Source organism: Channa argus, chromosome 4 (genome assembly GCF_033026475.1).
Source record: "Channa argus isolate prfri chromosome 4, Channa argus male v1.0, whole genome shotgun sequence".
In the NCBI taxonomy this organism is placed as follows: domain Eukaryota; kingdom Metazoa; phylum Chordata; class Actinopteri; order Anabantiformes; family Channidae; genus Channa; species Channa argus.
Genome location: NC_090200.1, coordinates 9,930,159 through 9,957,445, shown reverse-complemented (window position 1 = coordinate 9,957,445; position 27,287 = coordinate 9,930,159). Strand labels below are relative to the sequence as shown.

At 44.1% G+C, this 27,287-nt stretch overlaps 1 protein-coding gene across 4 annotated transcripts in view; it reads right to left on the bottom strand.

Moving 5' to 3' along the window:
- The window catches only part of plxnb2b (plexin b2b), a 119,550-nt gene that overhangs the window by 68,597 nt on the left and 23,666 nt on the right, over window positions 1-27,287 (bottom strand). For 3 of the 4 annotated variants that reach the window (XM_067500734.1, XM_067500733.1, XM_067500732.1), the window contains one exon: window positions 24,455-24,641. The exons of the other annotated variant lie outside the window; for it this stretch is intronic. The gene's annotated coding sequence lies outside the window, so the exon portion shown is untranslated. The remainder of the gene's footprint in view (window positions 1-24,454; window positions 24,642-27,287) is intronic. 4 annotated transcript variants of the gene reach the window in all.

Genomic DNA, 27,287 nt, shown 5'->3' with positions numbered 1-27,287 from the left:
CCTTTGATGGAGGAACGGTGGATTAGAAAGGATTCTCCAGAAGTTTCCACTTAATCCGCATAACATTTTATAAACGTTAGAGCAAACTCAAACCTGCTCCCAAGGTTAGATTAGACTACATGCTCCACAGCGAGGATTCCCCCACTTTAACAGACTGGAGGTTTTTCTTTTGCCTTGGACTAAACTACTCCACGCTATTAAGTCCACAACAATGGTTGTTGCAGCTTTCCCTCCACAAAAACAAACAAAGGAAACCGTTTATCTTTTATCGTGGATACAGCTGCTCCAAACAGGTCAACTTTTCACCGCTTGTCAGGTGAGGATTTCTGAGAGAGCATCAGACAAAGAGGGACATAAAGAAACGTTTCTCCTGGGTATTAACTATTGAGAACGGTTTTGTTTTGTGCCTGCAACAACCCTCCAGCCTCTTTTGAACTTCAAGTGTCACATCTCCAGTAAACTATTTGAGATTGTGTTGGGAATGTGATCGTGTACATGTCCTCTGAGGCAGAGTATTATGTCTGTGGGGGTGGACTGATGAGACAGGCATGCAGACTCTGTTTCTGTATCGTCAATCACCTTCACGTACAGTAAATGATTTTTCAACAAGCTCCAGGGTGATGGATATTCAGAATGAAAGTGTGGGCCGAGTGTTCCTTTCGTAGTTTTTCAGTGGACGGCAGAGGGAAGAGAAGGTCCCTAAATCACTGTGCCCTTGTTGTGCTGTGCACGTTTTTCCATTTGGGTGCTAACGTTAAACATAGCGCCCTGGGCCAAAGCGATGATAGATTCCCCTCCTGCCAGCTTCCCTTGTTTCAAAAGAGCACACAGGATGACAGACGGGGTGAGAGAAGATGGGGGGGATGTCTGGGGACAGAGGTCCCATGTCGAATGAGAAGCTGCCAAATGAAGCCTCTGCAGCTCTTCATCAGGGCCGGTGGTCCTGGAGGGGTGGCTGCTCTAGGCAAAAGCTAAAAACTGCCAGCCAGGCAACACATCTGTGCAGCTGGGTTCTCTCTGTGGCGTGAAGCTGAAAACCCCTACGGCAAGTAGAGGCATGCGAGACAGGGACAAAGAGAGGAAATACTGAAGGGAAAGCAGACAGGGAGTGAGTCTGAGACCGACAGAAACGTAGGAATGTGTGGCTTTTGACTCCAGATAGAGAAACCAAAACTTTCTCTCCATTTGAGCGTCGACCACATTGAGCTGAAACCAAAAGCAGCCCTCTAATGGTGTAAGTGTCAAAGGAAATCAAGGCAAATCTCCATGGTAATTCTCCCTGGGTAATCACTCTTCTTGTCTCTCTCCAGCTGTATCACTACTATGGTTTCTCTATTTTCATTCAGGCATAATTGAGGCCCACTGTTTATACTGTTGATCGTCAATTAAGATGATTCACCGTGGACAGACAGGCTTTTTTACTTGATGGTATTGTGGCAGCATCTCTGTCTCATTGTTGATCCATCAGAAGAATTTATTCTGAACTGATTCAGCAGTTTGTGCTGACATTTATTTTACTTATGATGTTGTTTGACTCCCCTCCCAAACCTCGTTCACCTCCACTTTGCAAATGACACTTGCATTCTGCTGTCATAACACCTCTTCAAAAGTTTGGCACAGCTGCTCTCCCAAACAATGCATTAAATATAAAAGCTAAATTGAAAGGTTTCCCACACATGCGTTTGCTGATGACAGACTTTTCATGTAGAAATTACCATCAGACAAAGAAAAGGAAATGTTTACCTAATCTTTTTTTCTTCTTTTTTTCATGGTGGGAATGAAAAACTTCACATGGTGCCAAAGGTCACAAAGGCCAAGACCAGTTGACCAGAACTTGTTCAGAGGAACAGCAATTTCAATCTTCAGACTACTGTAAATTCCCAAGCTTGCTGAGACTTTTCCATAAGGTTATGTGTTCTGCACACTGCACAATCAGCCCTCTTGTGTCTATGGGATGTCTAAATTACTTGAATTACCCATATTTCTAGAGCTTACACCCAGCCAGTGCTGACCTCATTTGCACGACCAATTTTAATAAATAAGTCTCACATTTTACAGCAGCCACACGTACCAATTTCTGCATATTGTTCTTGTTTGCAGTGATCGGAGCCTCACTGTCCTCCACATAATGCATTGATTTACTGGTAATTCCTTAGTGACAGGGCTTTTGTCATTGCAGCATAGTGGTCTAACACCAACAATTTCAGTGTTTAACAAGCACAGAAATAATATGATGCGCCTTATGATTACGGCATGTTCTCCATGGCAATAACAACCTTAGTTATTATGCATGTATGAGAGCCTTGTACAATATGAAGAGTGACCTTAAATTTTATCAACGCAATCATGACCCTGTCCTGGATTTCCATTAAAGAATATCTGTCTCATTAGATTATGGAATGCAATCTGTGCAGGGCGAGATAAAGTGCTACCAGGTCACACACTCAATATCTCATCATTATGTAACAACAGGGAGTGTGGCCATCTTTCTCCACACATGTGCACACATACTCTCTTCTTCCAGATAACAGTAAAACTGGCAGCCTTCTCATTAATTTACAACACAAATACACACAAACTGCAGCCACAGCAGATAGGACTTGGGATTTGGAGGGAGTTGTTGAAAATCAAAAAGTCCAAATACAATCCAGAGTGGTCACAGTGCCTTCAGTTTCTATTTTTCCCATCTCATTACAGTTCACTTTGTATACTAATGGACAGAGTTGACACTGCCATGCAGCACTAATGATTTACAGCTAAGGAAAGTAAATATACTAAGATCCAAGCAAGCAGGGAAACAGAGTTTGGAGGTATTATTAATGGACAGCCCCGTGTACACTCCAACTGTGGTTTCATTTAAAAGCCTTATTCATGAGAGAAATTTCCCCAATGGTGTGTAGAAGAAAACAGTAACAGCTTTTAACATCTCTTACCATCTCGAGAAAGAGAATGTCATGCAAACTGATGATTTCTCATGTGCTCCCCATGAACAATGCTGCTCAAATGCTGCCCTGCAAATCACTTAATGCGGTGGGGATGCATGCATTTCTGCCTCGCCTTACAGTGCCTCAGAGATGGAGTAGGAGATTTTTGCTGTGTAATTCCACATCTTGCTCTGTGCCAGTAAAACCCTCAGTCAAACATTTGAGCCACGATTTAAGAATGAAGAAATAAAATAAAAGGATACAAGTCCTTCTCTCCCGGCTTTTCAGCCGTTTGTGGTGAAATTATTTTTAGCTTTAGAGATCCATGAAAATGACGAACAGAGAGGCAGCAAGAGGAAGGGAGAAAGATGCTTCTCGCAATGCCAGTGGATTATTGGCAGCTTGCAAAATCCCATCAGAAAGGATGGAGTAGTAAGAGATCACTTTGTGTTACATGGAAGAATAGAAGTTGGAGCACACTGTATAACCGGGGCCTGCTGTGTCACCCTGCTCACCACACTTATTCTCATCTCTTCTCTCCAAGCACCAGGCCACTCCCGGGGAATTAACCCCACAGTCATTATGCTGGTGAGGGTCACTGGATCTGTGGCATGTGTAGAAACACCAGCAGTACTCTGGCTTCAGTGTTCCGCCTCAGGCATCCTGCCTGCCTCCACACACACAAACACACACATCCCAAGCTGAGCAGTATTATGCACATAGAGGGTACCCTCAAACCCAGGCTTGTTGCCCAGCCACCAACCAGCCTGCTTAATAAGGACAGCAAGCACTCCCTGCAGCACTAACGGCACAACAACAGAAGCCATGATATTCTCTCTGTAGCTGGAGTTTAACTGTCTCTGAGTCCAAGCAGAGGGCTGGATGTTCAGAGGGCTAAACACACACGCTCCATTTGAATTAGAGCCGGATTCACTGAGGTGACAGGCCTCGTTTTCAGCTGCAGCCACCAGGGAGAAGTCAGCCAGGCTATCTCCTAAACCAGCACCACATTGATGTGCCACAGGTAAACCACTGGTCCAAATAATGAGTGCGATGAGAGTAGGCAGGGGAAACAATGGCTCGAGGCAAGCGCTGTAAACGCTGGCATCACTTTTTTAATTGGCACCATTCCCTTTGCTTGAAGGGGGGAGGAGCGGTCTTTTCCGTTATGCTCAGTCTGCAGTGTGCCATCCCTTACACACAAACTACAGCGAGACCTCCCCACCTTTAACTTGAAAATCAAACAGATGGAAGAATAACCCATTTTAGCACCCGCCATGAAATGCCTTTCAATATACCGCCTGCCCATAACAATTTTCCCTCCTCCTACTTCGACTAAGGTGGCAAGATGAGCAAATAGACATTCAGGCACACACACTCACCCCCCGGGGCATCATTATCCCAGATACAAGAGTTGCCGCCAAAAGTAATGGAGCTCGGGGTCTACCTGGCTCATGGCAGTTCCTACTTTCTTATATTGAAATTGAAGGAATGGGAAAGATCTGAACAGTGTTTATGAAAAAATGCTGCCAGGGTCTTTGCAGTGGGATTATTAGAATTGGCCATGGGTCAAGATAAGTAGGGAGGGGTGACAGGCAGGAATCCTGCTGTTGGTGTTTTTCCCCCTCTGTTGGCAAGTACTGTACTGTACTGGGCTGGGTCAGGTTTTCGCTGCCAGTTCCCAGAACACAAGGACCGTTTTTTGTCCTGCCAATCACAACCAGATGTTTCCAGACTGGTTTTAAGGACTCTGATCCCTCACTCAGTCCTGCTTTCAGCTCTAAGCAAGTCAGACAAGTTACAGCAAACTTGATGGAGCAGAATTACACACACACACAGACACACACACACACACACACACACACACACACACACTCTGACTGGCATGCACACAAACAGTCTGGCTGAGAAACTGTAATCACAGGGGCCCAAAATGAATCCCATAGCAGAAATGGGCTCCAATAACATGCTTTTCAATACTGAAACTCTCGTCTCACCCATACCCTCAGGACACGTAGTCTGAGAAGATTCAACCTGACATGACAGAGATTTACGAGGTGTAGATAGAGGCCTATTTTCACATAGATATACCTAGTCCTATCAATGCAGTGCCAAGGTCTATCAATTATGGACCAGACAGGTTTCTGCACCAGGAAATACTTCAACAGGTATCCTCTCTCTCAGCCTTAGAAAGCAAAATATGATGTAGCGTCTGCTACTGAGGCATTAGTATATCTGTGGGTGTATTTTAATATTTGAGTGTCACTGGAATGTTTCTCCTTCAAACACAGTGTGAACACAATTTCATGCCCTAAAGCTACATAAAGCATTGATGTTAATGATAGTGCAAGACTACAGAGATCATTCTACATGGCAACTGTGCTACTGCTGTTGTTTGTGTGTAAATGAATCTAGAGTTTGGTGTGGGCTATGTGTTGTGTATCTAGACAGTCGGTGCTGATGTGCAATTAACTATTCATCACATAAATCTGATTAGGGAATTATTCATCCACGCAGGTTATGTGAATAAGTATTACACGGTGCCTTAACCTCTTTTCTGTTCCCTCCTGTGCTCTGGAGGATGTGGTCTCCTCTCTCTGTATCTTCTCTGCCATGGATCTACCTCCGGCAACATTATCAGCAAGTACCATCTGTTCCCTGCAGCAAGTGTAAAATTGAGCTGCTCGAAAGTCATCCGATATCGATCGCAGCCACATTAATTTCATAACACCACGTACAGCGTGTCACCATTCGCAATCACATCGTGGAATCTGTGTGCCCGGTCATGCCAATGCTCGTGACCCGCATTGAATGCGACTGCACGTCAGGACATGAAGTGTGTACCTCTAATGTCTGAGCTGGACAACTGGTTGTGCAAAAAATAAACCCCAGGTTCAGTTTATTAAGGTAATAATTACAAGATATGGGCGATCCCCGGCCCCGGCTATACGTCGAAGTGTCTCTAGGCAAGACACTGAACCCCCAACAGCCCTTTCCCAGCTGTGCAGTGGCAGTCCAAGCCCGGTTGAAATTGGGGAGGGTTGCATCAGGAAGAGCACAAGGCTTAAAAACTGGATAATCAACATGCGGAAAATGTTCCGCTGTGGCAACCCTGAACTCACGGTATAAGCCCAAAGGAAATTTAAGAACAAAAAAAAAAAGAATTGGCCTGTTTGAAACATTTTACCATCTTAAAATAAACATTACACCAAACAGTACTAAAGTGAAATGACCTGAATATTTAATATTTTAAATACTTTTATACTAACAGGTCATACTAATAAAACATGCAGAGCTAATAGTTGTTAGGAAATAAGGAAGAGACCAGAGTCCTGCTACCAAACAGAGGCTGCAGTGTTAATTACACACAAACATAGAAAAGCACTGAACCAAGCAGCAAAAATACTGACCGCTTTTCTCGCTGTGTTTCTCACTTTGCTCCTACAAGAGATAAGTTTTTATTTTACACTTTTGATAGTTCACTTTAATAGATTTATCCTACCGGAGAGAATAAATGACCTCACTTTCTTAGCATTCTGATTCAGCTGGTAACTCCTGAGAGGGCATCTTAAGTTGTCATAACACGGGCAGGTATAAGGAGTGAAGTTTCTGATCATCTGTGCTCACAAATTAGCACGCAAAGTTAACAACTGTGCACATCAATAATTCATGCACACAAATTAACAGAACAGTAAGAACCCCAAGCAGTCCAATTAAACTGTCCTTGAAAAGACACCACACTGTCAAGTGTGCACTGAACAACCAAAGCTGGTCAACAAAGAGTAAGACGAGAAGTGCTTAAATGTTAAATGTGTCTGTGGTGTTCAAGTTGTCTCTTCTTACAGGCAGCAGAGGACTAAAGGGTTGAGATGGAAACTTGTGACTGGAAGGTGACAGGTTAAATACACCCGCAGGATTAAATCACACCACTGCAGTGCCTTTGAGGAAGGCCCTTAACCTCAGCTGCTACAGTGAAGCTGCTCAGTGAACAGCAGGGTCGACTACGGTTACTGGGCACCTTCCAGGTGTGAATATGATCAGAGGCTGTCGCTCGGAGGAACAGTAATTAAGGTTAAATGTAGCAGAGGATAATCCATACTGTGGAGCCATGATGGACAAAAAAAGTCTCATTTGGGCCCAAATGTTAACAATGTAAACAATTTTTAATAAGAAATACACTAAAATTTTACAGCTAATCAAGATTTTGAAAATACTGTATCTTGTCATTAGCTCAAGTGCTGGTAAAAGGCGATATTTTGACCAGATGGTGTCATGAGATGAAAGCTTAGAAAAAATGATTATAAATGATTCTCTTGGGGCTGTGAAAATCCATACCAAATTTAATGGAAATCTGGCCAGAAGCTGTTACAGGCAGCCAGGCTCACTGACCGACCGCTCGTGCCATCTTTGAGCTGTGCTGTGCGTGTGGCAAAAACCAATCAAAGAACCAGCAAAAGCCCACAAATGCATTAAACACATTGGAGTCATTTATTGGTGTTTTGCAAATCTGTGAGGATCTCACCCATGGCAAGCTCAGCATGTCACAACAACTGCAGCTTGGCTTGAAGGTGTCACAGTGCAAACAAGACATAGGGTAATATCGAATCAGATGCGTCTGCAGTGTTTAAGTGCTTTCTGCACTTTGGACAGACTCTATGTCTACCTGGATAGACACCAGGCTGTCAATAAAAAGGCTCTTCTCAACCTGTCAGGAAGTGATGTGCTTTCCCTTTTAATTACTGCCGTCAAAACTGGAAGCTAATGTCAAACATGGAAGAAAGCTGGATAACAGCCCATCTCGCACAACCTCCATTTCAAGTTCAGCTCCATCTGGGTTCCTTGTTTATGATTCAATCAAGGAGAAAGCCTGTTGCAAGGGGCACAAAGTCACAGTTGACATGAGGCAATCTCGCTTCAAACAAACCAGACATGAGTGGCCCAACAAATCATTGTCAGCAACTCATATGCACACGCACATTAAGTTAAATGGAAACACAGTGGGAGGACTGAGCTGAGCCAAGTCATCAGTGTAAGAAAAGTAAAACCACACAGACTACTTTACAGCCAGATGCTAATAGCACATTAAGTCCTAATCTCCATGGGGTTACACAGGGAATGAGCATGGAGACTGGTTGCAGAGGAGGTGGGAGGACACGAGTTGAGTGAGAGTACGCAAGAGAGGAGTGCATGCCCTACAGGCTCCTCTTTAGTACATGGTTCATTGTGGTTGACTGTACAGATCGATAGATCAGGTCAATAGATCATTAAGCAATCCCTATGCTCCCGAAATAACACAGGGATCAGAGTGGAGATAAGAGTCTGGATCAATGCTGGACGGAGAACAGGCAGGAGCAGTGGATGGAACCCGGATGGAGGTGTGGGTCCTGTCAAGGCTGTGAGCTGATTGGATACGTGCCTCAAGGCTACGGTAAATTGTTAGAAAAGGCTCACCCAAATTTTCAAAATATACATTTTCTCATTTGACTGTGATGTGAAGCCACGTGGATGGTCTTATAGAATGAAAGTCAATGGATTACTGTTTGAGGTGTTAAAGGGTCTCATAACTCCCATTTGGACAGGATTAATATTACAGGCGGAGGTGAGTAATGACATATTCCCCCTCCTGTCTCATAATAAAAGCTGTTGTTCCAGACAGTGTCCAGCCACTGGCAAATTACAGGAGCGCGTTCGATAATAGACAATGAAAAGCTGTGGGAATGTGACCATCACCTTTCATCTTTGGTAGAAAGTACTTCAAATAGAAAACTGTTCACAGTCAGGTCTGTGAATTATCCAGAGTAATGGAGGCTCGGCTTGGGAAAAACACACTGCTGTTGAATTTTTAAATGTAATTTTTCACTGCTGTGAGCACCACAAACAAATTTCCTTCACTTCCAATGGGATGGTGCGGCAGCAGAAATCTCAGACGTGGAAATCTTAAAACCCAGACACACAAAGCTATTTGCATGGCTAGAAACCACAAAATGCTGAAAAGATGAGGGTTGTTTTTTTTTCGGTCATGTGAGTAACCAACCTTTTAAACATTAGCTCATGTGAGCATGGCTGTGCAGTGATGGTGAACAACCAGCCAGGGTTTGACCACCTGTGCATTTCTCTGTAGGTGAGGCACCTGGGAGAAGAAGCACCTTTGTAAAACTGAGCAGCCAGAAGGATTTGGCAGTTTGACATGGATGAGGTTTTAGACCGGCAAATGGGAAAGCACAGCTGGATAGAAAACATAATCCTTTTCTACTTAGGCTAGTCATGCGTTTATTGCCTTTTTAAAATTCACTAATACACATCATTCTGTCTGGTTAACTCATTAACGTCAGTAGTTATCTGACGAACTGCCTTAATGACGTATGTCAGTCCAAACGCCTCGTGGCTAAAGCGCAGCTATGTGGCGCTGGTTTTAAAAAATTTCTTCCATCAAGTAAGGATGTAATTATACACAACACAACACTGTGTTGACTAATGCTACCATAAAGCACTTAATCGTATAGAGGCATTAGGATGCTTGTACTAATGCCATTCTATATGGCAAATATAAATGTAAGCTCATTCTTATGAATAAGATCCATTTGTAATTTGAGAGGTTCATTTTAAAAGGTCATTGCCTGATGTTTATCAAATTCTCTTTTAGCCATAAAAATGGCTAAAAATTGATTCAGGATCATTGCAGCTTTAAATTTCTTTAGAATTGATTTTATACTTTATAATATATCAACATGTCTGCTCTGTTGTGAGAAAGAAAAGCTCTGTGTCTTTGCTCACCTCTTTCGTATTATCATCTGTAAGCAGTACTAATATTAAAATAAACAAAGCAGGGGGTAAAGCCTGGGGACAGGGCTTCCTGCCCCCTGTCTGATGCCGCTGTTGGCTTTTCCTGTCTGGGTGTCGGGGCCAGGCCTGCCTGCTGGGGACCTGGGTAACCCTGTGCAGAGGAAAGGGGAAGACGGAGGGGGAGTGGCGGAAAGCCATACGCAGATGCTTCACCCTAAAGAGGAACAGCATGCCAGCCCCGGTGGACATCTGTTTTCACAGGTGTGCTCACCCAGTGTGATTAAGATTGGCGCTGCACACACCCCCGAGTGCTGGTACGCCAACACTGTGGGTGCCAGGGCGCAGGCGTGAGACACAAGGAACAGTTGTGATATTCTGGGGCATATGGAACTGATGATGAGAGTTTGACTGAAAGAGGAAAAAGATAATAGAGGAAGGAAAAAAAAGCTGGAGATGGACAAGGGGAGTTACAGGAGAAAGTTTATGAGGCTTATTCACTGCAAACAACTGTTTAGAGAAACAATTTGAGAAGAGTGGGATTATTCTGAGCACATGCAGATTATCCTCAGCGGTTTGATTCTCAAAGTGAGAAGGAGACATCACATGAAAAGACTGGAGTAAGCCACACATGGGCAATGTTTTTTATAAATACAATCCAGCATTTTTCCACTGAGCAGCCTGGATAGTCTGAAAGCGAAACTATTCACCCCTAGAGAAGCCTATAGCTCACAGGTGGGCAGCAGTTTTGGCAAAACCGACACAGCTGGTACCCAATGCTATAATGCACCTGCTTCCATGGCAACCAGAAGAAGGATTGCTTTCCCTTACACCAGCAGGCTACTTCATGCTTTAATGTAAAGCGACAACTTGCCGGAATTAATTTGTGTGTTGTCAAAAAATGTCCCCCCAAACAGATTTAATTCAGAAAACAGGGGGGAAAAGAGCAATTTTCTTTATTTATGTTGGCTCCCCCATACACCCCCACATCACTGCTGCCACACCATAATTCTCCAGTGGTTTTTGAGAACTTTCACCCATTTTCGAGTGATCTTACTCCTGGAGTAGTACGAGGCAGCGACAAGAAAATCTTTAACGAACGAGAAAGCAATTCCATTTCACAGCAGCGAGGAGCCGAGGAGGAGGAGGGGCGGGAGAGTCAGTCACCAGCTTCTAAAGAGAAATGGAAGCCTTGGATAAAAGCTGCTCACCCCAAGATATCGCCCCAGAAAAAAGAAAAGCAGAAAAAAAAAAAGAGGCAGACAGACTTAACACCAACCCATCCTGCTGTACAACTGAGAAGCTTACCTAACACTGACAACTGACAGGAAGAGTGATACACTGGATGTAGCCTATTAGCATTTGTGAATATCACTTTGCTTGTGCCCTCAAACTTCTTAAACCTCTATCTGTGACTACCAGAGCAACAACATCTTTTTACAGCAGAAGCGCTTTGGCCAACAGAATAAATAAAAACCAAATGCATACTTACACACATTCAGTGTGGCATTGAGTTCTGTTTTCATGGCATAATTTAGCGTTTTAGCCACACTGCCGTGTAAAACTTGTTGCTAATGCATGCTTAAGGGAAATATCCTATCAGTAGAAGAATAAGAATGATAGATGTGCACATACACCAGGCAGTATTCAGAGTTAATGTTGCTTGCTGTGATATCAAGCTGCTGGAAACAAACATATTCCATTAGCCAGTCTGGGATCTATTACGAACCCTGATCACACAGCCAGTCCACAGCCCTGATTCCATTATCCATCCAATCATGTGCACCCCCTCCTCCTCCTCCATCCTGTCAGTGAAGCAATGGCAGCCATCGCTCCCACAACTCTGCCCGGCTCCAATCTGCTTTCACTTCCCATCTCCTGGCGAGCATAACTCAGTGAGGGGTACGACTTTTCTGAAACGCAAGATGTGAGAAATGTATATATTTGTAAGTGCTAATACTAAGCGGCGCAGAATGTTGGGCCAGCACCAGACAGATGGTTCTGAGCGAGGCAGCAGATCAGAGAGATGCTCCCTCCCACCCTCTCTGTCCCAGTTCCTCTATTTCTCTGAGAGAAGGCACTATCACAGCTCTGCATGGCACCAAGAAGCTTCAGCGAACAAAAGTGGCCTTAATTCCCCTGATGGTGGAATCAGCTCACTCTAACAAGGCTATCGAAGTAGTCCATCGATGAGAGCATATTTAAACCACCAACTCTCAAAAACCAACATAACCATGTGCGGAATGCTTTGGGGATGGTTCGTGGGGTATAGTAAGACAAATAGAGGCAAATAGCAGAAAAGCAGCCAGAAAACAAAACAAAGTTGGACAAAAATAGTTCTGATGAGGACAGCAGGAAAGTCTTTCTCAGACTTGATAATGACATGAAAATTCTTCTATGTAACTGCTTTAAAGGCACAATTAGCTTTGCCCAGTGTGTCCTTCATAAAGCCTAGGCAGTAGCGATTAATTGATATAATCAAAGGCCAAGTGAGCTTAATTTATGAAGCCGGAATTCTCTGGAGCAAAAAATTATAAAGTGTGAACAAAAGAAATGACTGACTCACTGCATGTGTCTGGGAGCATGTGGGAGGGATTGTTTCACTTTCACAAGTAGAGGGATTGCGTGTCTTTATTTGGCATACATCTGTTTTACACTTGGCTCACTCTGGAACCCATCGGAGGCCAGGGTCAAACAAAGTGCAGAGTAAGTTTAACAGCACTTGTACACCAGGGGAAGCAGGGCTACTCAGCAACTAAACACAGACCCAAATGGATTCACTTTCACGCACATAGATGGACAAGAAGGCACACAGACAAAAACAAAACAGTCTGCAGACACAGAAAAATTCCCCTTTCGCTTGAACGGGCCAGGCAGCATGTGTGGGCTGCGTCAGCTATGCTCTCAACAATCTACATTAAATGGCTGAGACACATGTACAATAATCGACTCTGCCTAGTGCTCTGCTTCTGTCTTTCTATCTAAAACTCACAAATGGAATGTGCTACAATTCACCCACAGTGCAAATTACTCAGTCAGGGGTGAAGGCGCCATAGCACGGTTGCTACCACGCAGAAAATATGTTGCTGGGCCCGGTGAAAAAGAGGAACGTCGAGCAGAAGCTGCAGATCGATTGGGATTCTTATTGTTCAGATGGCATATAAAGCTCTCATTGTCTGCTCCCATTTCTCTGACCTTTATTAGGCTGCTGAAGAAGGCGAACGTTGCCAGGCCGAGAGGGAAATGGAGTGTCTCTTTTGCACTTAACACACTGCTCACAGATTGCAGACCTGGCATGGTGTGGTGGACACAGACTGTCTGATGACCTGGGCGCTCTTTGCCCTTCCCAACCTTGGTACCATTGCGCCTGTGTGCCAACGAGGGCTCCCTAGCACCCTGTTCTCCACTAAAAAATAAATAAATGAATAAAAATCCTCCCTGAGACGAGGCTGGAAAACAGAAATGGGCTAGAGACACAGAGTTCATTAACAGATAGACGGCGGGAGGTGGAAAAAGGAGAGAGATAGGAATAAACAAGAAAATGACAACGGACGGAAGATATGGGGAGAGGTTGGCAGCCGTCCATGAAAAAGACAGCTGGCAGCGACATCCTTCACAAACCTGGCGATGCAAGCGGCACGATGGAACTAACCTCCAGAGACACACAGAGAGGGAGAGAGGAAGAAGGAAAGAGATGAGGGGGCTTGGAGGAGGGGTTTTGTGGCTGTAGATAACGTGGCTTTTTCGTCTCCAGACCCACATGCTAATTAACACGGTTCCACATACACGACCCCCTGCCTGCCTCGCAGCCTGGCCTCGGTCTTAAGTGCTGACACAGAGGGACAGGGCATGATGGGGAAAATGTGCACATGTGAGTGTGTGTGAGGGGAGTATGAGGGATGAAAAGGGATGAAAGGTGAGGCAAGGTCTGGTGGCCTTGTCTGAAGGTGAGTCGGCTCCCCCGCCAGCCTGCAAGCTTGGTTCCACTGGCGGAAAGAACAAGGGGGCGGGGTGGGAAGGTGAAGACAAATTAGTTTGAGTGCTGTGATCAACAACCAACTCGCTCGCCGGCCATCTCACTCTGTCGCTCACCTCATCCAGAGGGAGCGAGTGAGAGAAAGGGAGAAGGCTAGAGAAACAGAGAGAGGGTGACAGAGAGAAGTGAGAAGGCCAATGAGCCGGCACCAGTCCAGTCACAACACCACAGACACAAATCCTGGTTCTGTACCATTAGCCTCAGACTGTCATAAATCAAAGCCAGCCAGCAGGATAGAGGGAGAAAGCCAAACAGAGAAGTCAAAAAGCTACAACCAAACAGTGCTGATCAGACAGCAATGGGGTGGGTGGGCAATCTACAACCTTTGAACAGAGGAAACATTTAGAACACAAGACAAGCTACACACACACACACACACACACACACACACACACACACACACAATGGAAGAGCCGGACTGTGGCAGGGCTGGGTATTGACCCCTGATGTTTTTGGAGCTCTGACTGAAATGTGTCCATAACATTGATTTCTAAAACTCCAGCAACATGAAAGTTGGCACTGAATGGTTGGGCTTATTCATTTTTGACAAGATATTTGTTTCTATCAGTCAGAAAACAAGCAATTGTATGTGTTTATTACATGGTTGACAGAAGAGAGATGGCAAAACATGAGGGTGGGGAGAAGATGAACAACATGCAACAAGGAGAGTAATGCAGCCCTCCATCACTCTGCTTCTCAGTCAAATACACAGCCTGGAGGTGTGTTTTGGGTCATTGTCCTGTTGAAAAACTGATGATGGTCCCCCTATACGCAAACTAGACGGAGCGGTGTGTTGCTGCAGAATAGTCTGGTTGCCATACTGGTTAAATTTGCCTTGAATTCCTAATAAATCTCCAACAGTGTTTCCAGCAAAGCACTCCAACACCATCACACCTCCTCCTCCATACTTCACAGTGGGAACCACACATACAGATACTATCCGTTCACCTTCTCCTTGCCTCCTAAAGATAAAGCGATTTGAGCCAAATATTTCAAATATAGACTCAAACCAGAGTACAGATTTCCACTGGTATAATGTCCATTCCTTGTGTTTTATGGCCCAATCAATTCTGTTCTTATTATTGGGCTCCCTCAGTAGTGCTATGAATGCAGCAATGAAGGCCTGATTCACAGTCTCCTGCGGACAGTTGATGTTGAAACCTGTCTTGGTACTTGAACTGCGGGACACACTAATGTGGGCTCTAACCTGAGGTGTTGTTCATTATAGCGTTTCAAAGAAACCTTTGTACTTAATTTTTCTTCCTATGACTGACTCTCCTGTCTAAATGAAATCAACTAGTTTTCCTCTTTACTTGGTGGAGCAGTTCCTGTGATGGTATGGATTACTACAGTCACTAAATAGGGCTGTTTGCTGTATACCAACACTGAAATACAACTGATAAAACACAATAAAAAGACAAGAAATCCCCTTTGTCCAAAACTGTCATCAAGACAGTACTGCTTAATTCTATATGTGTTCTTTACAAAGTCATGTCTATAATGTTAATCTACAATTAGGGATGTAAAAAAAAAAAAAGAGAAGGACAGTCTTTTTACAGGAAACAACTCTCTTCATTATTATGCTGCTTGTGTTAATAGAACAAAAAAGGCAAAGTTTAGAATATTTTGTTAAATAATCAGCACTGAAACTCAAGTGGCCTTTGGTGCGAATTTCCACAAATACTGTATACCAGAGTAGAATCCGCTTTTTACAAGCTACTTTACACAATGAGATTATAGCCCAGAGTCTCTGATTTTGTACCGTATAAAAGCCTCCATTAACACACTCATGATCCAGATTGTCCCGGTGCTAGCAGACTAGACATTAGTCATTAGGATTTTGTCATTGTAAATTGTGATGCTCGATTAAAACATGTGGGTTAGTGTTTCCATTTCGTAATGTCATTATTGGAGCAAAAGCTTCATTAGCATTACTGCATGTAATAACCTCAACGAGGGATTTCCTAACCCAGATTTCAACCACACCCAACCCAGGCATGCTGCCTTGGCATGCACCCTACTGGCAGACAAACAACACATCTGCCTCCCAATTGTACATATATATTGTATGAACCACAGGAGAAACCACAGTTGTTGTTTGTGGGTCTGTGTGTAGGACAACAGTGCAGTGTAGTGTAATAATGTAGTGTATGTGTGAAAAGATTTGGTTCCACGTGAGGCTCCAGATTGGCACAAACTGGCAGCAGAGCAATTCTTGGTCTTGAAGCAAGTTGTGGCAAGCGGGTGCCAATGCTACCTCACACAGCAGTACACCACAGGGGGCTAAACACTTCTACACTGTGATCCAATTAATTTCATCTCCACACACCGCACATTTCGACATGCTACGAGCGTAAGGAGAAGAAGCAGAGGGTTGAAGGGGGCGGAGGTGAGCGTTAAGGCAAGTGGGAATAACTGAGAAAGAGGAAGTGGAAGGATGGGCAGCGTTGGGAAATCTTAGAATTTCCCTTATCTTGCATTTGAGTTTCTGCACAGGGAAAAGAAAATGCAATTACACGTGCCCCCTCAGCCTTTTCAGGCAAGTGTGGAGTGTAGACGTGAGGGTGTAGTGGTGGGGTTTGTGCCCTGTGGGGTCCAGCACTCCTATACTCTATGCTAATAGATGCTTGTTCTGCATTCTAACAGGCGTTTGGTGGCATGGCTCTGAGTAGGGAGCAGCACAGGGTGAGTGCAGTGCACCAGCAGTGTAGGGGGATGGGGGTGGGGGGGGGGGTGGGGGGGGGGTCTGTCGCCTTGTGTCTCCAGAGATAGTTGGAATAATGAAAAACTCTGCAGGGACTTCAAAGTAAATGGCCGGTCATTTCCTGTGATGGCTGATACCAGTCTACATGTCCAGGCATAAAGCACGCACACACTTAGTCACACATTCCTGTCATCAAAACCACTGCCAATGAACACCACTTCCTTTGATAGCATAGCTGAGCCAAGAAGAACGAGAGACAAGTCTTTGGACGGGGAATAAATTTGAAAAGCTTTTGTGTGTGGCTGGCAGGACCATCTAAGTGCTTTGGCCATGGCCTCGGGGTCAATACTTACGCAATGCGGCTGTAATGCCAGAAACCAGCTGGTGATTTTACCCTCTTTTTATTTCCTCACAGAGTTTTACATTTTGAAACTGGAAACAAGGTGATAGCAGACCAAAAACAGAACAGAGCAGGAGTTGTTGTAGGCCAATATGAAATATACATACACTGATATTTTGACCCATTCCATGTTCTAAGTGACGTTTTTTTGACTTAATTGCATATTATGGCAGGGAAATCACAGGAATAACAACACTAACAATGACAGATTTATATTCATGTCATGAGTTAAATTGTTGCTGTGCTTTTACTGTTATGGGAAGATAATAGGTCATGGACCCACTCTATTATGGCAACTGTTTGACATATGAATTCTTGAAAATAATCCACTTTTCCACTGACTTCAGGAATGAAGACAATTTTTCCATTCACTAGATTTCCTAAAAGAAATATCAAGCCACAGCCTTTTCTTTAAACAATCAACTTTGGTTATAGCTCATTCCCAGTCTAAAAAATATATATATTTCAGTTGGGTATCAGTTCTCTCCTTGTATAATCTCTTCAGTGTTCCTATGATACATAACAGAAAAAGAGCTGGACCTGGCACATTCACTACTGTCTTTTATAATTTACACTGTCTCCTGTTCAATTTCTGAAAATATAAATAAATGTAATTATAGCTTCCAACACAGCTGTTGAGTGGATTTGATTTATGGTGTTGCGCTTAAGTTCTTTCAGCAGAAATGTTCCTGTACTCATTATCGAGTTACGGGTTGTACTTGCACAAATTACGTTCAATTTTTGCACACACTTTGTACCATTTTCCCTCTGAGGTTCACACAAATACCCAAAAAGAAAAAGAAAAAAAAAAAACACTCAGGCATGCATGATAAGCTTAGGCAGATTATGTGGCAAACTCTCTCAAAAAGGCTGATGTGTGCATTGTTCTTCACAGGATCAATACAGACCATCACGTACAAGCATGTTCAGGCAACAAAATCTGAGCGTTGGTCTATGTGAGTGAGCGAGGACTGTTAGATCAGCGTGCTATGCAAACATAAACAAGCCTTTAGAGGCCATTTCTGGCCAAGCACGTGTCTTATCATATCATCTGGTTCTGTTATGAAAGCCAGACTGCCATGCATGTCTGTGAGTATGAACCCAGAAGTACATTCATGTATGTCTCATGTGCAAGTAAAATGAGTTCATGATGGGAGATAGAGGGAACAAAAACACACATCTGGTTCCATTCAGGATTCCTGGAATTCTTTGTCTGCTTGGTTCAGATTACTTCCTGAGCCCCCATGCTGGCTGCGTGGGAGATGAGATCAACTTTGCCGCTCAACACAATGTCTGGCGTATTCCGCATGCAACTGAGAGGATGTATGTTGACAAAGGATAGAGGTGAAGCTTGGTGCAGACAAGTCTCAAGCTAGAGACTCTTGGGAGGTGAGGTATGCAAATTTACAGCTTCTCCCCTGATGCAAACATTTACACTATGTCGAGCAGGAGGGGCCCTAGGGGAAGACTACAGTAAAGGTTCTTCCAGGTGGAATAGGACCTTGACATTCAAATTCTTTCCAACCCTTCCCACTGAAATCCACTGGGGAAAAGCCAAGGCAGCAAAGGGTCAACTCTGTAGATATCAAGACTATAGAGACAGTTACAAGGTCAGGAGATTTTGAATCTCAAAAACTTTAGTTCTACTGATGTAGAAGTAGAAGCAGGCGTGTCAAAGGAAAGAAGAACAGATATAATCCTCTGTTCGCAGCCCGAAATCAAACTAAACTTTTGTTTATCTGGTGAGAGTTCCAAGGTGTAGCTATTAAAAACGTGATTTTTATAACAAAGAGCAAAAATCTATACACCTTGGAATCAGTTTGTTCTACACAACCCGATCTAGCTATAATTCCTGAACACCACCTTTCCTTTTGCATTTCAGAATACACCCACTCCAATTCTCTTATCTCCCAAGTTTGACAGAGTGATGTCTTCAGCCAAAATCACCTCGTCTACTCCGGTTCCCCAGGAGATGGAGTGCCAGTGATGTAGACGATTCAATCACTGAGATGTGAAGATCACAGACAATACGCTGTGGCCCCATTACCCCACTACTCGGTTACCGCTAGCAACGCTTAGCTCGGGCCCCCACCTAATGGGCCATAATATCATTTTACGCCATGTTCCAGCTCTTTATACTAGCTCTAAACATAACTCTGTCGCCAAGGCACAATAAAAACAGATATATTTCTTTATTACTCCTCACAAAGCATATCACCAGATCTGAGCACCCCTAGAAAGGAAACTAATATCTACAGCAACCCGCTCTTTTCCTTGGCTCATTTAGAGCAGACGCACAGTTGTTATTACATTGAGCTGCACTCTGCCGGCCTCACCTCCCCATGCCGTTCACTCAGAGTGTAATGGATGTTTTATTATAATCAAATGAATACAATATCTTCACCATAAATAGCCTACTTAAAAAACCATTTTCCCTGCCTTGCAATATGTTTGAATGTCCATCACGCCTCAAGCAATGAGGTGCCACATGTTTAATTCAGAGCCAATGCAATTTGCGTGTTGTGTGCTACTGTATAGGTGAAAACAACTCATCTACCCTCAGTTCACCCTCATGTCCCCCATTCCCCACCTCCCCAACAATCACACACTTTCTTATGACTCTTAAGTCATGCAAGTCTCCGACAGGTTTATTACTTTGCATGATAGTGGGAAGAGAAAATGTCACTGGGGTGCACTGCTTTTGAGCCCGTTCTCTTTCACCATCTCACAGGGCAAAATGCTGTCCTTGTAAGACTTGAGCCAGATGAACAGAATTTCACTTTAGCGAGGGCAAATTTTTATCTGCAACAAGGAATCATCCCCTATAAAGGTTATATGGTGCCATTGTCCTCTACCCTATATATCATCAGCTCTGACCAGCCCCATTTACACTATGGGAATCTGACAAGAGGTGAACGAACACTTGTGTAGGAACACGTGTTCTGGTGTATGTGTTTGTGTGTGTGTGTATGTGTAAGAGGGAAGTTGGGGAATCCAATCTCTCACACAGAGGAGCAGAGACAGGCGGGCAGATACGCTCCAGGCCCAGAATAACCCAGGCGGTATCCATGGATGAAATGACAGGATTACAGGGGTATCAGAAAAACCTGCTGAGATGGTTGATAATGCTGTTTATGGTTGGGCGTCACACCGCTTGCAGGGAAGAAGTCAAATTGTTTGACTAATAAAAATATGGAAAAGCTCTTCACTCCAAGCAGAGGACTCAAGGTCAGGGATGCCCCCTCTTCTTTCACGCTAATGGTTTGCTGTTGGTTAATTGATGGTCATTAAGACAAATACTTTGGTATTATTGTGACCGAACCTCCTAAAAATTGGGACAGTAAACATAAGCCCCACTGGTTGAGAATGGGATTATTGTTGTGTCAACAACCCCCATAGATAATAGTAATTACTGCCCTTGCTGCAGCGCCATCAGACTGAGGCAACTTCGCTAGCTGACAGCTTGGTCCTAATTACCAAGAACCACCAATTACTGGCTCCATTTCATTATTTATATTGCAGAACACACTCAAATAAAAAGAGACTTCAGTGACTCTGAGCAGTCACATCTCTGGCAGCTGCAGAGGATCATCCAGAGGACCTGCTGAATCACTCTCTTAAAGTATTTTTTTCTAGTCATCATGCAAACACATCATTGTGAGGGAAAACTGTAAAATTACACCAACGGGGGGCTTTCTTTGCTTCCTTTGCGTAATTTAGCTGCAAAGGAAGTGCATTACCATTTCTTCTTTTCCTACTCGCATGTGCTCATCTATCTGCCAACAAGACTGCATAATCAATTCTAAATCACTGGCCCAGGACCATTCTACAGTTTGCATGTTGGATCTACATTCGTATGTCATTTATTCCTCTGTGAGATCTGTGTTCAAATAATTGATTTGTTTGCTGCCATGCAAAAGGGGCCTCTAATAATAAATATAATAAAAACAGAAAAACACAAATTCTGTTAAGTGTATTCTACCATACACACACACATACTGACTTTCGCAGATGTTTCCCATCACCTTCTGCTGCCAAACAGTGTCCAGTGATGGCTGAGAGGAGGGGAGTGGGGGCCCGGGGTGGGGGTGTGAAATTCTGCTATTCCTGCTCCAGTGAATTTTGCAGAAACTTGGCAGATCATTGTGGAGATTTGTATATCTGTGGATTTGACATGAAACTGTTTGAAAAGCTCGTCTGGAGTCTGTCTCTCAACGTGGCACCCTGTAAAGTGGGCCTGGCTGTTTAGCTTATGTTCCCATTAAGCCTGACGGCCACATTTCTCAGCCACCAAGGGTGCAGATGGGCGATTAACTTGGCAGACAGGTCTACCATCATCTGAAAGATAACCATTTCAAGATTTTTATGCTTACATAAAAAAAGTATGCCTCTTCACAAAGGGAAGCACATAACCCTCAAACAGGGGAGCCAAAAACATCTGTAGCCTCTATACAGATTTCTGCAATCACACACCTAGTTGATGGACAAAGCTCTTTTTTTCACTGTTGATTCAGTGAAAATTCAATGAATCACAAATCCCGCTCAAACAGCAGCTCATGCTCAGTAAGCTATAAACCATGTAAAGCTATCACGTTCCAAAAGGACAACCAGTCTCAACAACACGATTAAGTATGTACAAAAGGAATCTACCATGGCGATCCAAAGCGCTTAGCATTTTAATGACAGTTGTGCAGGGCAGGCCTTGTTTGCAGGGGTTAGAGTGAAGCAGTATATATGGCCCGGAGGCCGGATCTGTTCCAACTGTGCCCTGGCAAGAAGACGCTCAGCCCAGTCAGCCTCGACAGCTTGGATATTCACAGGGGGCGATGGAAAACTGAAGGCCTCCAATACCGTGTTGGAGATAGGGGAGCTCGGGTGATGAGTCAGGAACAAGGTGTTTTATATTATTTTGGTACCGCAAGGACATGGCATTTTCTGTGTTCAATGAGAAAACCAAACATAGGCTGGTGATGAGGGCTTCGTGTCTGTGTTGGCCTTTGGCAATTAAGTTTATCATCTGGCAGGTGTGTCTGGAGGGGGCTAGCAGCAGCACTTGAGGTGTGAGTTTGTGCTGCAACTGCAATACCTTGCTTCAATATTGATGAATGTTTAAAGCCTGAAACTGAATTAGACATTTGTCACTGCTGCAAAACTGAAACAGAAATTGCTTTGGTTCATGTGGAAAAAAGCAACAGCACCACAGTAGCAGCATGAGGTGTTTTAACATGTGGAATTCTCCTACTATATTCTATAGCAATAGATTTTAGATCGCATGACACACTGACATTTAACAAACCATTGTGGCTATTTCTGAGTTTCTATAGATCACAGGCATTACAGTTAGGATCATCACTTTGATTTAATGTGACAAATGAATTATTCACTCTCTTCTCTGGGGATACATAGTTAAATTCTGAGTCATTTTGAATATCACAGAAAGGACTTTTGATGTCGGACAGCTTTCTCCTCACTTGATTAACCTGAACCAACTTCAAAAGTGCCACAGTTAGAGTATCGCCATGAGCAATATACTAAACAAACATGGAGCCATTTTCAAAAACAATATTTTCTATGAGCCTCGTTTTTGAAATATAATGTGTCAAAAGGTATTATTATCCATTGAATGCCCTTATTTACTTATTTAACATTTCTTTCAAAGAAATTATTATTTTTAAAAAAGGTAGAATAAAGTGTTATCCTATACAAGAACAGTGTTCATAACTAAATAATTGACTGCATTGATTAACAGTTAAAGCACCTAAAGATATTGTGGCAGATAAAAATTATTGTTTTTGCTCAAGAGAAAAGAATAACTATAGGCCCAACCTTCACCATTGCAAGAGAGAACGACAAAAAAAACAACAGGTTTTTGTACATGTGCATCCCAATTCATTCATCCCCAACTACCTCTCTGCTCCGGGGTTGTGCCGAGGCAAACCCTCACGAGACGAATGATTGACACCCCCTAATCCTTCTGGATACGAAAAGGCATGTCATTTCCATGACATTTACACGATCTTCTGGGATGCAAGTGTGGGAACAACAAAGGGATAAAAGCAGTGAACACAACCTCTAAAAATAAGAAGTGTGAATTTTTAATGTAGTGTGTTTTGGGTCACAATTGTAGCTTAAGTACTTTGAGCAAAAGCATCTCTCCACCCAAGTTCTATTAATTCAGCACAGCCAGGACAACCACCTGGGGTAGCCTACATTTCAAATGAGCCATATTTTGTTTATCTTTAACACCAGCGGGCAGGCTGGCAGGCATTCAGTACTGGAGAAAATCTGACGGAAAGTGGAGCACAAGAGTTATGACCTCAGCAAACAGCTGATTGTGAAGAAGATGAGTGGAAAAAAGGAGTTGTCTGTCAAGCTAAGCCCTCCACAGATGGAGGAGCATGGGACACCAAAAAAAAAAAAAAAAAGCAAGTCTTGAGGCTGTGTAGCTGCTTAGGGCTTTAAAGTACACCCCAGTTTAATAGGAAGTGATGAACACTAAACATGTTTATATTCCTCAGCTTTTCATTCATCGGCTCAAGTGAGTGATTCATTGCAACTGTACTTGTTCCACTCTTGAGTTAAGTATAAACATTATAAACAAGTTTTTACTATTATAGCAGCAAGATTTGTGAAGAGCTTTATTTAATAGATATCAGATATAATAATCAGATATAACAAAACTAGAAACCTATTAACCTAATGCAGATAAAGTTTAACAGAAGACAGACAGAATATAACTTATATATCCTAAGCTGTGAGAAGTCTTAGAAGTCTTGACTTCTAATTGGACCATTGTTTCAAACACACAGTGTTGACCATTTACTAGCCAGCTATGTTTCACATCAATGAGCACAATAACAAAAAGAGTTTTCATTGGTGTACTATGGCACCTGGGGGATGAACCTTGCCTGAGTATCTCCCAGGTGAGTCAGTCAACTATCTGCTAGCAGAGCTAATGTCTCACTTCCTCCCCTCTGCCCTGTAGGCCCTATCTGTTCTGTCCTTTCCCTTGAGCTCACTATCGCTCTGCAACCTCTACTCCTGTAGCCAGACAACAAAACAATAGGAGCCAAGACTGCCGTAACTAGAAGAAAGTGGAGGACCGACTAATTAGAGACCCCCAACGCCCCCACGCCGTCGCCTCCAATCCCTCCTGTTAACTCGGAACAGTGTGATACAGCCTGGCCAGAGCTGGGACTGTAGGACCCATTGTGAGAGAAATAAGGGCTGGAAGTTGTTTTTATTTTTTCTGGCTGCTGGCCAATGGGGGACCGTGGTAATTGCCCGAATCCCACTGTGGCAAGTGTGGAGAAGGATTGCGAGGCTGGTGCAAGCCAAGGAAAGTGAGAAAATGCTGGGACGAAGTGTGGGAATGAAACTCTAGCAGTAGGAAATAGAGACGAATGAAGTGACATTTGCAAGCTTAGAAAAATGAGAAATAAAAGATACATGTTTAGTAGAAGAAATATGGTATGGCGTGCAGGACAGGTTATTTAGATAAGCATCCCAGCCTGAAGAATCTGTCACATAAAAATAAAACAAGAGTGAAGTAAAGTATACAAAATACTGGAAGCGTAAGTGAAAACAAAATGACCTCAGGTCATACTCACTAGGGAGAGGCAGACAGTGGTGCAGTGAGCGCCTTGGCTGTTGGAGTGAGACAAAACAGGGTGCAGTGGCGGCTGCACAGTGGGCCCTCGCTGGACACTTCAATCACAGGCAGCCGGAGCCCTGAGCAAACTTGGCCAATTAGCCGCACACTGCTGCCGACCCCCAGCTTCATTAAGGGCCCGGGATCTGGATGAAGGGAGAGAGGAGAGGGAGGAAGAAGAGAGGATTATGTAGAGAGAGACAGTCAACCATAAGCACTGGCTAGGTTTGAGAGGACACACACAAACACACAGTAGAGGTGAAGCTCAAGGTTACAGATAAACACAATCAACTGTGAGAGTAGCTATACCACACATGTACACACTCTGCGAATCACAATCTCTCCTCCCTGTAGGTTTACACCCGCAGCAAAGGTGGTGGGGAGTTTGGAGCTGTAGAGGCCAGAGGGCAAAGCTCCCTTCTCTCTCCCACACTGCTGCACTGACAGCAACAGGTGTGGTGGCCAGCAGACATGCAATTACTAGGCTGAGAATCTGCTCTTTGTGACAGAGACAACGGCAGATCAGAGGGAAGATCAGAGCTAGAGGGGGAGAAGAGAGGAGTGAAGTGGGAGGAGAGGTGAGAGACGAGAAGGAAGAGAGGAAGATACAGACTACTGAAAGTCCCTGGAGGGGAGAAAGACGGAGAGAGAGAGAGAGAGAGGGAGAGAGAGAGGATTTCCAGTCGGTTCTTTTCATCGCAAATCCCTTGTCGGCAGAGCGCAGGCGTGCAGTAAAAAAAATAAAAATCAAAAGATCAAAAACCATAAAATACAGTGGTTACAACACACCTGTTGTTTTGCAGTAGAAATGCAAATCCACACGCTTTGGTGGTGTGAAAAGACCTCACATGCATGTGTGCACAACAGTCAGACAAAGAAGAAGGCAAGCTGACAGCATCGCATTTAAACTAAGAATGGGTGGGGCCGTTGGAGGTGCTCTGGGACAGGTTGCGCTCAATGAGCCCTGACAGCAGTGAAAGTGTTTGTGTTTGGTGTGTGTGTATGTGTGTGTGTTTGTCTGCATTACAAGTGTGTATATGCACGTGGGACCTCTGCTTGCATCAGCCTTGCAATGCAAACCTCAGCAGTGGGGGTAGTATCTTAATATGTGCTCTCCCTCTCCGATTACGGGGCTTTCGATCAGGCTTCAGAAAGGTTTGTGCTCTTTGCTTCCACTGTAGCAATAACTGCTGTCAGAAAACTTGCATGCTTGGGTGAAGAGGAGATAGGTCCTTTATTTAAAACAAGCCAAGGATAAAAGATCAATGGCCCAATTCAGGCCATGAATTGGAGGGAAAAGTTCACAAACATACTGGGAGATTATGAGAAGGAGATATATGTGTGGATGGGGGGGGGGAGCAAAGAGCGAGGGGGCATCTAGCTCATCTGGGTGATAGTGGCTTATTGATCGGTGGAGACACACAGCTCCCAGCCATTCATCACAGGCCACTCAGGCCCTTAGATAACTCCCTATGATAGTGCCCTGCAGCTGAGCAGCAGCAACTGGCCACATCCATTATGCTTCAAAGTAAGGCCCCTAGTATGGGAACAGGCATGGTGGGGCTGCTGGGTGACAGCCTGGAATGGAAATAGAAAAGACCAAGCCTATGGTTAGGACCCTATGGCTGATGCTAGTGTACACAAAAAATCTGGGGTTGAAGGGACAGGGTTTTATGAAAAATGCTGCTCTGACAGCCAGAACAGAGATGAGTAACTGTCTGTTTGCACCAGTCAGAGGGAGGGGAGAAAATGTGACGGCCCTATTGTTTCCACTTCTCGGGCCAAACAGCATTAGCAAAGCTGTTTTAGAGCAGATAGCACACAAACCATCCAAGCGACAGGGAGCTCTGAAAACTGCTGAGTAGCTCTTTATGTCTCTGAGTGTGTGTGTGTGTGTGTGTGTAAAGAGAATTCCCAGATTGGGCAGGTGGGGATCAGCTATAATGAGCCATGTAGGGAGAGAAGAGGAGGAGGGGGGTCGGAGTGAGGCCAAAAACAGAAAGGAGGAGACCAAAGAGCGAGCGAGAGAGACAGAGTGAGAGTGATGGAGACCGGCTCAGAGCCAGAGACAAGGCCCCAGAAGAGCAATTACAGAAGCTCTAGAGAAGGTGCGCGCCCAGCCCCCAGGCATAGTTTCAAACAGCACAAAGCCCAGCCAGACATGTACTCACAAGCATGCACACATACACAGTCACAAAACCTAATCTAACACAATCTCTGGACAAACAACAGAGACAGAAGGAGAAACAAAAGATGAATGAAAGTCAAAATGAGAGGGAAACCAGCAGGGGGCGGGAGCAGTTTTAAACTGGGGGTCATCTCAATCCAAACCATCACCGTGCTGCCCCCTCCTCCACATGTTTTCACTGCAACATTCTGTTCTGGTCGAAACCTGTTCCCTTAACAGCACGGACCGAAACAAAAGCTAAAACTCCCGGGCTGAGGTCAGTGTGCACAAAACTTTCAAGTCGATTGTGATCCGTGTTGTGATTGCTAAACAACACTGAAAAAGCTGGACAGCCTCACTCCATGGTGCCTGTCACAAATACAAGTCCAAAATGGTTCTGAAGGCAACTATTTCTGCCCCCCCAACTCACCTCCCCCCACCCCCCCTAAACAACTCCCCACCTCACTCATCACCTCGAGCCTTTAAAGGAGAACGACAGAGTGGAAAGAACAAGCAAGAATGATGGGAGAAAAAGAAAGAGAGAGATGTGCAAATAGATAAGGGGGAGGGGAAATTAAATTAAGAGAAAAGTTCTCACGCACCGGTATGCACCATTGATTTCCTA